A 15102-nucleotide genomic window follows, 5' to 3' on the forward strand; every position below is an offset into this window, starting at 1 on the left:
AATTCAACGTGGAAAGAAAAGTATTTTTAACAAATGTATGCTGGAACAAATGAATGTGTAAATGAAAACAAAAGGGATGAAAAACTTTGACCCTTCCTTTACTCCATATCTAGAAATTAGCTTGAAATGGATCACAGTGTCACATGTAAATAATAAAATTATAGAATTTCTAGGAGAAAATATAGATGAAAATCTTTGCAACACTAGAACTAGACAAAGATTTTATATAGGTTATGAAAGGGTCACATTTCAAACGAAGAAAGTGATTAAATGAATTTAGCAAAATTTAAAATATCTGCATTTTCAAACATATTGTTAAGAAAATGAAACAAGCCAGAGATTGGTACAAAAATTTGGTAATGCATGTATCTGACAAAAAAAGAAAAAAGAAAAAACTTTGTCCAGAAATAGAAAAAGATCTTACAGCTCAATAAAAAGAAAATAAAGCCCCAATATTTTAAATAGGCAAAGATTTGAACAGATAGTTTACAAAAGAAGGTGTACAAATTGCTAATAATCACACAAAAATTATTAGACATCAGGGAAGATTAAGTTGAAACCATAATGTGATAGAAGTTACTAAAACTCTCATTCATTGCTGATAGGATAATAAAAGTATAACCACTTTGGGAAATACAGTGGTTGGCAATCTCTTATCAAGTTCATGATACACTTTCTATACGACCCAACATGTCTACTCCTAGATAATCACCCAAGAATGATGAAAACGCATATCCACACAAAGATTATACATGGCTATCCATCATAGCTTTATTTAAAATGGCCCAAAACTGGAATAGATGAATGGACAAATGTTGATTTATCTATACAATGGAATCCTATTAAGCAGTGAAATGTAACCAAACCAGACACAAAAGAGTAATACTGTATTATTCCATTTATATTAATCTCTTAGAACAACAAATCAGTTCAATATTGGTAGAAACTGGATCATTTGTTACCTGGAGCCAGAGATGTCAAAGAACTTTCTGGGGATAGGCACAAGGACTCCTTTGGCATGTGGGAAATGTTCTGTATGCTGATGGTGGTCGTGGTTACTGGTATCAAATTTTACAAAATATATCCATTCTTAGTAAGTAATTACAAATCAACAAAGCTTATTAAAAAGCCAATCAACAAGTATGAAATGCACTAGTCCCATGAATTTAACAAAAAAGTATTGCCAAAATTTAAATGAAAGCTAAGGCTTATCATACAGAAGTACTTCATAAGGATTGGTATAGGAGGATAATGGGAATTATCACCTCGCTTGGTATATGATGGAACTTTCTGCACTGTGGAAGTATTCTGTACTTTAATTTGGAGGTTAGTAACCAGATATACCTAAAACATCAGTTATCTGTACACTTGCAAGTTTGTGTACTATATATACTGTATGGTATTCATGTTAGACTTTAACATAAAAGTCAATAATAAAATAATACTTCTTATTTTCACTCTAAAATGTACACAGTGTAATACTTTTTAGATTATTCTTTGAAAAAAAAAAAAACTGTGGAGGAGTAGCAGACAGAGATGACATCAGGTTGCAGGAGTTCAGCTAGATAGTTATCAAACCACTCAAACACCTACAAACCCAACAGGAGATCAAAGAGAGGAAGAGCAGCAATTCTAGAAACAGAAAATTACCACTTTTTTAAACGTAGGACATGCAGAGATGTGAATCCGAAATGATGGGAAGATAGACCATGGTGGGGAGGGGCCAGCTCCCGGCAAGTGGTGGAGTAATGGAGCACAAAATCTGAACTTTTAGAAGTCTGATCCACTGATGGACATCACTCCAGAAGCTAAGTAGGGGTGGAGCCCTCGTGCGGACAGCATGGTCTCAGGTTCCACGGGGTCACAGAAGGATCAGGGGTGTCTGAGTGTAGCAGACCTCGCAGGTATCAGAGCAGGGAAGCCAGTTACAGAGACAGAGCTGAGGAGTGAATGCTCGGTTCAGGGTTACCTTAAACTGTGATTGGTGGCACAATTGGACCACTGCTCTTTGAGCAGGGACCCCACAAGTAGAAGATCTGGGGATACCCAACTTCATCCACCAGAAAAGCAGAGCAGCAGAAATCTACTTGGTTTGGAGACTCCAAATGGGACTATGTGGCAGAGACAGAAACACTCGGTCACAGGCCGGGTGAGCTCAGAGCATGGCAAGAGACCAGGAAAAGGGGAGTGATTGAGCACTTTGCTCTGAGGGCACACTGAGGAGTGGGGTCCCAAGCTCTTGGCTGCTCTAGGCCGGAGATTGGAAGGCAGCCATTTTCATTCCCCTCCTGCAGAGATCTACAAAAGCTCCTGAGAGCGAACCGAGGAGATTAGTCAGTCCAGCCCCTGGCAAGAGCAGTGCAATTCCACCTCAGGCAAAGACATTTGAGAATCACAACAGGCACCTCCCCCAGAAGATCAGCAAGAACATCCAGCCAATATTAAGTTCACTGAACAAGGAGAACAGCAGAATTCCAGAGGAGAGGGAAGTAAAGCATAGAATTATTAGTTTCTCCCCATGATTCTTTAGTCTTGCAGAGTTAATTAATTTTATTTTAGTTTTATTTTTTTCTTATTCTTATTTGTATGACATTTCCTCTTTCCTCTTTTAATATTTTTTAACTAGTTTATCTTAACAATACCTTTCTTTTAAAAAAACTTTCTAAACCTTCATTATTATAGCCATATTTTTTAATCCTCATTATATCTAACTTTATTATTTATACACATATAGGGTTTATTCTTCTAAAAAAATATTTGGGATACAATTTCTTCTAATAGATCAAAATATACCCTAAACCTACACAAAGCCTTGTTCTAATCCCCAGCCTGAGCAAATTCTCTCCACTTTTTACTTCTTTATTTTTCCAATTTATTAATTCCTTTTTTAGAATTTTTAAAAAATTTTCATATATGCAGTTATATTCCATCCCTTCATCATGTTTACCTATATATATATATAGGAAAGGAATATATATATATATATATATTCCTTTCTTTAAAGCCTTGGAAGGTAGTTTCTTTAAGAGACCAAAATACACCCAAAATCAGGTGGGTGGCTCTGTTCTATTCACCAATCTAATATTTTTTTTTATTTTTTTTAAAACTTCTTTTACCTTCTCCCCCTGATTTGTGGTCTCTTCTGATCTGGTTAGTGTACATTTTTCAGGGGTCTTTGCCACCCTTTTAATGTTTTATATTCTCATTTATATATTCTTACCTGGATAAAATGACAAGATGGAAAAAATCACAAAAAAAAAAGAACAAGATGCAGTACTGACCTAATCAATATGGACATTGGTAATATGACAGATCTGGAGTTCAGAATGACATGATTCTCAAGGTGCTAGCTGGGCTTGAAAAAGGCATGGAAGATATTAGAGAAACCTTGTTTGGAGAAATAAAAGCCCTTTCTGGAGAAATAAAAGAACTAAAATCTAGCCAAGCTAAAATTTTAAAAAGCTATTAATCAGGTGTAATCAAAAATGGAGGCTCTTACTACTAGGATAAATGGGGCAGAAGAGAGAATTAGTGGTATAGAAAACCAAATGATGGAGAATAGAGAAACTGAGCAAAAGAGAGACAAGCAACTACTGGACTACGAGGGGAGAATTTGAGAGGTAAGTGATACCATAAGATGAAACAATATTAGAATAATTGGGATTCCAGAAGAAGAGAGAGAGAGGGGAGCAGAGGTATACTGGAGTACATTATTGTAGAGAATTTCCCTAATATGGCAAAGAGAACAAGCATCAAAATCCAGGAGGCACAGAGAACCCCACTCAAAATCAAGAAAAATAGGTCCAAACCCCAAACCTAATAATAAAATTTACAAGTCTTAGTAACAAAGAGAAAATCCTGAAAGCAGCCCAAGACAAGAAGTCTGTAACATACAATGGTAGAAATATTAGATTGGCAGCAGGCTTATCCACAAAATTTGGCAGGCCAGAAAGAACTGGCATATTATATTCAGAGTACTAAATGAGAAAAACATGCAGCCAAGAATACTATATCCAGCTCAGCTGTCATTGAAAATAGAGGAGAGATAAAAAGCTTCCAGGACAAACAAAAACTAAAAGAATTTGCAAACACCAAACCAGCCCTGCAGGAAATATTGAAAGAGGTCCTCTAAACAAAAAGAGAGCTTAAAAGTAGTAGACCAGAAAGGAGCAGAGACAATCTACAGTAACAGTCACCTTACAGGCAATACAATGGCACAAAATTCATATCTCTCGATAGTTACCCTGAATGTAAATGGACTAAATGCCCCAATCAAAAGACACAGGGCAGGGTATCAGAATGGATAAAAAAACAAAACGCATCAATATGTTGTCTACATGAAACTCATTTTAGACACAAAGACACCTCCAGATTTAAAGTGAGGGGGTGGAAAACAATTTACCATGTTAATGGACATCAAAAGAAAGCTGGGGTGGCAATCCTTATATCAGTTCAACTAGATTTTAAGCCAAAGACTATAAGAAGAGATAAGGAAGAACACTATATCATACTTAAATTTTCATCAAACAGGAAGATCTAACAATTTTAAATATCCATGCCCCTTACATGGGAGCAGCCAACTATATAAACCAATTAATAACAAAATCAAAGAAACACATCAACTATAATACAATAGTAGGGGACTTTAACACTCCCCTCACTGAAATAGATAATCCAAGCAAAAGATCAGCAAGGAAATAAAGGCCTGAAATGACACATTGGACCAGATGGATGCCATAGATATATTCAGAACATTCCATTCCAAAGCAACTGAGTACACATTCTTCTCTACTGCACATAGAATATTCTCCAGAATAGATCACATCCTGGGTCACAAATCAGGTCTCAACTGTACCAAAAGATTGGGATCATTCTCTGCGTATTTTCAGACCACAATGCTCTGAAGCTAGAACTCAATCACAAGAGGAAAGTTGGACACAATTCAAATACACGAAGGCTAAAGAATGAATGGGTCAACCCAGGAAGTTAAAAAATTGAAAAAATTCATGGAAACAAACGATAATGAAAACACGAATGTTCAAAATCATTGGGGAACAGCAAAGGCAGTTCTGAGAGAAAAGTATATAAGTACAAGCCTTTATCAAGAAACAAGAAAGGTCTCAAATATACACAACCTACCCCTACACCTAATGGAGCTGGAGAAAGAACAGCAAAGAAAGCCTAAACCCAGCAGGAGAAGAGAAATCATAAAGATCAGAACAAAAATCAATGAAATAGAAACCAAAAGAATAGTAGAAGAAATCAACAAAACTAAGAGCTGTTTCTTTGGAAGAATTAATAAGATTGATGAGTCCCTGGCCAGACTTATCAAAAAGAAAAGATAAAGGACCCAAATAAATAAAATCATGAATGAAAGAGGAGAGATCACAACCAACACCAAAGAAATACAAACAGAAGAAGATATTATGAGCAACTATACAGCAGCAAATTTGACATCTGCAAGAGATGGATGCATTCCTATAAACTACCAAAACTGAACCAGGAAGAAATAGAAAATCTGAACAGACCCATAACCAGTAAGGAGATTGAAACAGTCATCAAAAATCTCCCAAAAGGGACGCCTGGGTGGCTCAGTGGGTTAAAGCCTCTGCCTTCAGCTCAGGTCGTGATTCAGGGTCCTGGGATTGAGCCCCGCATTGGGCTTTCTGCTCAGCAGGGAGCCTGCTTCCTCCTCTCTCTCTCTGCCTGCCTCTCTGCCTACTTGTGACCTCTGTCAAATAAATAAATTAAAAAAAAAAAAAATCTCGCAAAAAACAGAGCCCAGGGCCAGATGGCTTCCCAGGGGAATTCTACCAAACATTTAAAGAAAAATCAATTCCTATTCTCCTGAAACTGTTCCAAAAAATAGAAATGGAAGGAAAACTTCCAAACTCATTTTATGAGGCCAGCATTACCTTGATCCCAAAACCAGACAAAGAACCCATCAAAAAGGGAATTACAGACCAATATCCTTGAGGAACACAGATGTGAAAATTCTCAACAAAATACTAGACAATAGGACCAAAGAGTACATTAAAAGGATCATTCACCACAACCAAGTAGGATTTATTCCAGGGCTGCAAAGTTGGTTCAACATCCTCAAATCAATCAATGTGATACAATACAGTAATAAGAGAAAGAACAAGAATTATATGATCCTTTCAATAGATACTAAAAAGGCATTTGACAAAGTACAGCATCCTTTTTTGATCAAAACTCTTCAAAGTGTAGGGATAGAGGGTATATATCTCAATATCATCAAAGCCATCTATAAAAACCCACAGCAAATATCATTCTCAATGGAGAAAATCAGAGAGCTTTTCCAGTAAGGTGAGGAACACTTCAGGGATGTCTATTACCACCACTGCTATTCAACACCGTACTAGAAGTCCTAGCCTCAGCAATCAGACAACAAAAAGAAATTAAAGGCATCCAAATCAGCAAAGAAAAAGTCAAACTATCATTCATTGTGGATAATATGATACTTATGTGGAAAACCCAAAAGACTCCACTCCAAAACTCCTAGAACTCATTGGGAATCCAGTAAAGTGTCAGGATATAAAATCAATGCACAGAAATCAGTTACATTTCTTTACACCAACAACAAGACAGAAAAGAGAAATTAAGAAGTCAATCCCATTTACAATTGCACCCCAAAACACAAGATACCTAGGAATAAACCTAACTAATGGGCAAAGAAACTATACTCAGAAACTCTAAAATAATCATGAAAGAAATTGAGGAAGACACAAAGAAGTGGAAAAATATTCCATGCTCCTGGATTGAAAGAACAGATATTGTGAAAATGTCTATGCTACCGAAAGCAATCTAAACGTTTAATGCAATCCCTATCAAAATACCATCAATTTTTTTAAAAGAAATGGAACAAATAACCCTAAAATTTATATGGAACCAGAAAAGACCTCGAATAGCCAGAGGAATGTTGGAAAAGAAAGTGAAAGTTGGTGCCATCACAATTCCAGACTTCAAGCTCTATTACAAAGCTGTTATCATCAAGACAGTATGGTACTGGCACAAAAACAGACATAAAGATTGGGCACCCGGGTGGCTCAGTGGGTTAAAGCCTCTGCCTTCGGCTCAGGTCATGATCCCAGGGTCTTGGGATTGAATCCCGTATTGGGCTCTCTGCTCAGCAGGGAGCCTGCTTCCCTCTCTCTCTCTGCCTGCCTCTTTCCCTACTTGTGATCTGTCTCTCTGTCCAATAAATAAATAAAATCTTAAAAAAATAAAAAGACCTAAAGATCAATGAAACAGAAACAGACCCTCAACTCTATGGTCAACTAATCTTTGACAATGCAGGAAAGAATATCTAATGGAAAAAAGACAGTCTCTTCAACAAATGGTGTTGGGATAATTGGATAACCACATGCAGAAAAATGAGACTGTACTACTTCCTTACACCACATGCAAAAGGAAACTCAAGTGGACAAAAGAACTCAATGTGAGAAAGGAATCCATCAAAATCCTTGAGGAGAAAACAGGCGGCAACCTCTTCGACCTCAGCTACAGCAACTTCTTTCTAAAAATATTGCCAAAGGCAAGGGAAGCAAGGGCAAAGATGAACTATTGGGACTTCATCAAGATCAAAAGCTTTCGCACAGCAAAGGAAACAGTCAACAAAACCAAAAGACAACTGACAGAATGGGAGAAGATATTTATTTGCAAATGACATATCAGATAAAGGACTAGTATCCAAATTCTATAAAGAACTTATCAAACTGAACACCCAAAGAATGAATAATCCAATCAAGAAATGGGCAGAAGACATGAACAGACATTTCTGCAAAGAAGATATCCAAATGACCAACAGACACTTGAAAAAGTGCTCCACATCACTCACCATCAGGGAACTACAAATCAAAACCACAATGAGATACCACCTCACACCAGTCAGAATGGCTAAAATTAACAAGTCAGGAATCAACAGATGCTGGTGAGGATGCGGAGAAAAAGGAACTGTTGGTGGGAATGCAAGCTCGTGCACCCACTCTGGAAAATAGCATGGAGGTTCCTCAAAAAGTTGAAAATAGAGCTACCCTATGACTCAACAATTTCACTGCTGGGTATTTACCCTAAAGATACAAATTTAGTGATCTGAAGTGGCATTTGCATCTGAATGTTTATAGCAGCAATGTCCACAATAGCCAAACTATGGAAAAAACACAGATGTCCATCAACAGCTGAATGGATAAAGAAGATGTGAGATATATATGTACAATGGAATACTATGCAGCCATCAGAAGAAATGAAACCTTGCCATTTGCAGTGACATGGATAGAACTAGAGAGTATTATGCTGAAAAAAATAAGTCAATTGGGGCACCTGGGTGGCTCAGTGGGTTAAAGCCTCTGCCCTCAGCTCAGGTCATGATCCCAGGGTCCTGGGATAGAGCCCCGTATCGGGCTCTCTGTTCAGCAGGGAGCCTGCTTCCCTTCCTCTCTCTGCCTGCCTCTCTGCTTACCCATGATCTCTGTCTGTCAAATAAATAAATAAAATCTTAAAAAAATAATAATAAGTCAATCAGAGAAAGACAATTATCATATGATCTCCCCGATATGAGGAATTTGAGAAGCAAAGTAGGGGGCTTGGGGGTTAGGGAAGGAAAAAATGAAAAAAGATGGGATCAGGAGGGAGACAAACCATAAGAGACTCTTAATCTCACAAAACAAACTGAGGATTGTTGGGGGTAGAGGGGTAAGTAGAGAGTGGTTGGGTTATGGACATTGGGGAGGGTATGTGTATGATGAGTGCTGTGAAGTGTGTAAGCTTGACGATTCACAGACCTCACTGACCTGTACCCCTGAGGCTAATAATACAATATATGTTAATTTAAAAAAAATTTTTTTAAAGAAATTAGAAGAATACTATTAAAATGTATTCAAGAATAGGATAACTCATGACCAATCCTGAGAAAATATATCAGTTAAGCTACACTTAGGTGCAAGTAACCAGTGAAAAGTTCCTGGAGTAATAGAGTAACTTCTTTCAAATTAAATATATTAAAATTGATTTTAAAAAAAGAAAAGAAAAAGAAACTGTACACATGGTTCCAGGAGGCAGTGGATATTACAGAAAGAAGAGCATTCATGGTCCAAAGAGACTCTATAGCTAGTTCTTACTGGCCAAGTGACTTTAAGAAAACCACTTACTTTCTTTGTCTCAATTTCTGTGTCCATGCAATGACATAGTAAATTCTACCCTGACATTGTGCAAATCAGGCAGGATAATGCACGTAGTCATATTTTGTATATTCTAAAACCTTGTTAATGTACATTATTGTTGTTGCATATTTTTGCAATCCATAACTGACCAAAGGAGAACTGGAGAACAGATTTTCATTTTAATCAACAAATGTTATCTTAATCTTTCCTTAAATGAATTATGACAGATGATCTCTAATACTTCTCTGTAATTAAATGTTATAAAGTAGAAAATAAGTTCCATAGAAAGTTATGTTATTACCACCATAAATTCTTTCTATATTTCAATAAAGTGTGACCTATTTCAAGAAAAGAACTATATTTTACTAATATCATGTTTCCACATAGTACTTAAGTGCCTGGAATTCACTTAGATCTTAGTAATTGTTTGATGATGAATAAAGGAATGAAAAAAATGAATAAATAAAGAGTGTCTGGGTGGATCAGTCAGTTAAACATGAGATTCTTGATTTCACCTCAGACCATGATCTCAGGGTTATGAGATGGAGCTGCATTGGCTCTGTGCTGGGCTTGGAGCCTTCTTGAGATTTTCACTCCCTCTGTCCCTCCCTTCTCTCTTTCTCTCAAAAGTAAATAAATAAATAAACAAATTCTTCTAAAAAATAAATGAACCACTTCAATCGCCTTTCACTCTCTTAATTAATCTTCAAGTTCTCAGGTATCTTTCTAACTGCACCTTTTTAAAAATCACTCTCCATTCTGCCTTTTTCTTTTAAGTCATTCCTGCCCTTACCATTTTCACAATTAACTTGAACTGGTTAGAACTATTTAGGATTTTGTCTGTTTTGATTTTCTTAGGACTGCTTAATAATAGCACTAAGAATTCAAGAGTCTCTTTCAAAATATCACCAAGAAAATATTGACTTAGAAAGTGAACATCAATTTAAAAGAAAACAGACATCCTTTTGCTATAAAATATATTTCATCTATGTCATGAAGTCAAATACTGACCTTATGGACAATGAAGTCTGGTCAAGGCAGATTAGGACAAGGATTTAGCACCTGAGATGTTGAGTTCATCAAAGTAGACACTTGAGGTTTACTTGAATATCTCTTGAAGTAAATACCTATAAAATTCAAACACTTGTTGATGAGCTGGTCTCCTTCCAAGTAACCTTGCTGGATTCTGGGCTCCAACAAAACTAAATTTATAGCTTTGATTTCTCATTCATTCTACACACACACACACACACACACACACACACAGCCCATGCATCATCTATACATATGATGGTAAACACATGTTGGGGGAATGCTTCTTGACACTTTTGCTATGTTCTCATTTAATTCTGTACAGTTCAACTTAATTTTTTATTACTTACAAAACCATCTCCTTATTAAAAATTCTTATGACTCTGTGGCACATGTTTATTTTGGTAAAACATGCCTTGAGATGAAAATCTTTGCAGTTCCGATTGACATTAACAAAAAGGTAGATATTTTCTATGCCCAAATTTTAGATGTACCCATATGAACTTAAAGTTGGAATTTTGTGGACACCTACTCATAAATGTGTTTGGAAATGGCCCCAGCAACAAGAAACAAAAGTTGCATTTAGATATAGTCGCACATTAAAGGAAAAGGAAAAGCTTGGATTACATGATCTCCAAACAACAATCTAGCTTCAATAATATAGTAATCTAGATAGCCTATCTCTGAGCTGATGACTTATTTTACTATGGAAGAGGAAAGGATAGAAGGGAAGGAAATGTTTATTGATGCAAGCAAATCTTTTTACAAGCATAGGCAATGGAAAGACTAAAGATTGTCCATGTTAGATGTTGTGCCAACTCATTGTATATTAAAAAAAAAAATTCAACTTTTCATTGGTTAAAAAGGAGACTTATTTTGTAACAATAGGAAATGCCTTTGAAGTATATTCCTTACTTTTGTACTAGAAAGTTAAAAATAATCTTTCCAGTATTTCATAATTGAACGGATTTATTGACTTCAGTAGTTCAAGACTCATTGTGTTAGACATGAGTAACAGAAAATAAGTGTCAAACATCATTCTCTAAGTAAAAACATAACTATTCTACAGAAGGTGGAGATTTATGCGATCTTTTAAAAAGCGTATCACTCAATTTGCAAAATGACTAACTATATCCATAGTTATTTTATCCCATTAACAGGGAGCACCGGCTGCAAAAGAAATCAAGATGCTTTTGAGCACTGTGAAACGGTACTGATGATACTGCATCTTACAAATGAAGGTGATTAAACTTGCAAAAACTGCCATAAACTTCCTGAAGATTAATGGCAAATTAACAGCCACTTTGTCTTCCTGCTTGTGTGCTGAGCAAAATTAAACTCACAGGAAAGTCTAGGATCCCTTTAAACTCCAGCTAGTAATTTTCTAGGAAGGGCTATGGATGCTTGAACCCCACCTCCACCCCCAAGCCTGCCTTTGATATACTCTCCGCGATAAAGATTTACAAGTTCTGCGGAGGCTCCACACCACCCCTCCCCCTGAGCATCTGACTTGTTTGTGCCTTTCTTTCCCTGCGATTTCCCTGTGTGGTTAGCCCTCCCCGAGCAGCAGTTTCCTTAGCAACAGGCTTGCCCTTTTAGAAGCTCAAACTATGACAGCAGTTTCCCCGCATGGCTCTCCCAGGCTTCCTCGAGGCCTCTCTCCGTCTCCCTCATGAATGCTCAAAGGTCAAAAAGTAAAGTCCTGTTGTTTCACTCTTTTCAAACAAAGGGCAGGAGGTTACAACAGGTTTGGGGAAACATTTTAGCTCAACTAACTCGTATAAAAGTCCTAATCTAAAGTTTATATGGTAAGGAACTATTTTCCTTGACCATGAAGAAGGAGAGGTAGAAGCAGAGAGTACAAAGGATGGAATCGGGAGGACTGGGCTAGGTGGGAAAACAGAGCAGAAACTCAGGATGAGTTTGTGGGAAAACAACATAATCTGTTTTCCCCTTCACTAAATCTTATCATCAGGGAAGGGATGCTGAGGACCAGAGTGAACAAGAATCAGCTCTGCAATTTAGGGTTCTGTGCCTTAGGCTTTGAAACTTTTATTAAAATTCACTTTTTAAAAAGTTTTTCTATAAACATGTAATGTATTTTTATCCCCAGAGTACAGGTCTTTGAATCGCCAGGTTTACACACCTCACAGCACTCACCATAGCACATACCCTCCCCAATGTCCATAACCCAACCACCCTCTCCCTATCCCCCTACCCCCATCACCCTCTGTTTGTTTTGTGACATTAAGAGTCTCTCATGGTTTGTCTCCCTCCGGAATCCATCTTGTTTCATTTATTCTTTTCCTACCCCCCAAACCCCCATGTTGCATCTCCACTTCCTCATATCAGGGAGATCATATGATAGTTGTCTTTCTCCCATTGACTTATAAAATTCACTTTTTAGATATAAATTTTAGACATTTTTAAATTATAATAAATTCTCAGTAAATCATTTACTGAATTTTAATAACATTAAAAGCCTGAAGATCATTCTGTGCTGATACAATACTATATTTCTTTGGATAGAAACTGGAAACATTCATTTAGTCGTGAAATATTCATTAAGGGCCTACTATACGCCAGGCAGTCTTCTAGCTTTGGGGAATGTCACTGGACAAAACAGATTTTTAAAATTTTTTTCTTTCCTTAACAATATATTTAGATTTATATTTTTGCAACTATGTCATGGATCAAAAGGACTGCAGCTTTGCACTTGTCTGTTAAAAATTCACAGGTGAAATTGTTCAGGTGGGAATGCTACTAAACCAGCCGTGCTTCAGAACCAAACACAGTTGGCAAGGCTTAGTTCCATTTGCTTGGGGTCTTTCCTGACCTCCATAGTGGACGTAATCAGTTGTACAATAACACATAACCTCAGTTATTTCCATGATGCCATTCTCCACTCATACACTGCTGACTCCTGAATCTCCACTTAGGTCCTTAAGTTCGAGATCCACCCATCCTACCCTACTAGACAGCTCTACTTAGTGTCCCACCATGTCAGATTTAACCTGCCCAAACTCAGCACCTTCTTCCTAGAGCACATCACCACATCAGTAAACTACACCATTATTCACTCATTGTCTCAATGCTGAAAATAAAGTCATCCAAAGTTTTTCCCATCTCCAGTGTGTCACCATGCTCTTTTGAATGTGTCCACTTCCCTTTATCTGGCTATGCAGAAATCCTAATAAAGTGCCTCCTGACTTACCTCCCTTCTTGTCTTGTCACGGTGCCTCCCTTCTTGCCTTCCCTCTCCAATCTGTTCTTGCCCCAGCCCTTCCCACCTCGTTGGCCTGACTTCCAACTGCTTACATCTACATTTCTTTACCTGAGGTTTTCTTCTCTAGTCACATGTGCAGTAGAAATGCCAAGGAATGCCCTCCTTAATGCCCCCCATCCCTAGGAACTCCCAACCAATAACTGATTGTGTTTTATAATTACCAGCATTCCTGCTTCCCTCAGATGAAATAACTCAGAGGCCATGTTCAACACCATTTCCAAGAGTTCCCCAGGAGGATTCACCTACAGTTGCCCAAGTGACAGCATGGTTGATAAAGCACCCTTGATTGATCTTTAACCTCCTGCCTCACTTACCCACCACTCTTCTTGTGATTCCTAGGATTCCCTTTTAAATGAATTAATGTGCTGGAATTCTTACATTAGAATATGTTTCTGGAGTAACCAATCTAAGAAAGGGGCCTTTCATGGCCACTCTATCTATGGAGGACAACACCTCAGTTACTCAAATTTATTACCTATTTTATTTCCTTCAGGAAACTTATCACAATCCCTAAAAGTCATGTTTATTTATTGTCTTTTTATTTGTTTTTCTGGGACTTTGTCTATCTTCTTAACTTTGTGCCCTAATCTACTAGCCCAGTGTCTGGTAGATAATAGGCACTCAATAAATAGTTGTTAAATGAATAAAATGAATGAACCAAGATGACTACATCTTCTTTGTCATGCCACAATTGTGCAGTGACTGTATTTTTTTTTATTAAAAGACAGAGTAGATTGACAGAGTAGATTTTTATGTGACTTCCAGCTATATAAGACAATCACAACCCTGACATATTCTGAAATGTTCTAGTAATATAAGGGAAATAAGTGACAGAGGATGCAATCCAAGTTTTCTAATACAAGTCTAGCGGGATTGTTAATGCACTTTACCAGTACTAGTTCTCTGGTATATTGTCCAAGTTTCCTTTTCAGGTGTTGAGATGGGTCTGCATCAAGGCATTTATAGAACTTGCTGGCCTCAATTTCCTTATGCCAGAAATTATGTGATTATTAAATGGTTGTGCAAGGTCAGAGGTGCAGCTGTGTCCAAAAAAACAAGCATTCATTATATAAGACTAATTGGCCTAGATGACAACTGAACCCTTGACCATGGCCTTGTTAACAATATCCTCCAAACAGGCTGCAACCAGAATCTGCAATCTTTATTTTTTTTTACTTCCTCCTTCTATTTTGCTTAAACACACTTTGTGGTTAGAGCTTAAAAAACCCTATTATTATTCCCAGAATATTCTGTCCCTCTTTTAGTTGTGAGATATATTTCCTTTCATAAATTCATATATTCTTTGTTTCCTAGACTCACAATGCACACTGATAGGTCTGTGTTTTTCATCTCTACTGGAATGGCTCCCCCCAAAATCATCCATTCATCCCAAATTAAAGTATCTTTCCACATTGAATTACCTGCCTTCCCATGTATTCCTTATGTTTCTTTTTCTATTACACTACCAGGGCGAGCACATTGTAGGCCTTCAGTAAGTACCTGCAGTCTGCCTCTGAGGCTCCTTCTCTTTCTCCTTCACTTTCTCCATCCTTACTGAAACATTGTCCAAGGTCATCCCGTGGTCAGAACCCTTAAAACTCC

Source organism: Mustela nivalis (assembly GCF_964662115.1).
Source record: "Mustela nivalis genome assembly, chromosome: 4".
Lineage (NCBI taxonomy): Eukaryota > Metazoa > Chordata > Mammalia > Carnivora > Mustelidae > Mustela > Mustela nivalis.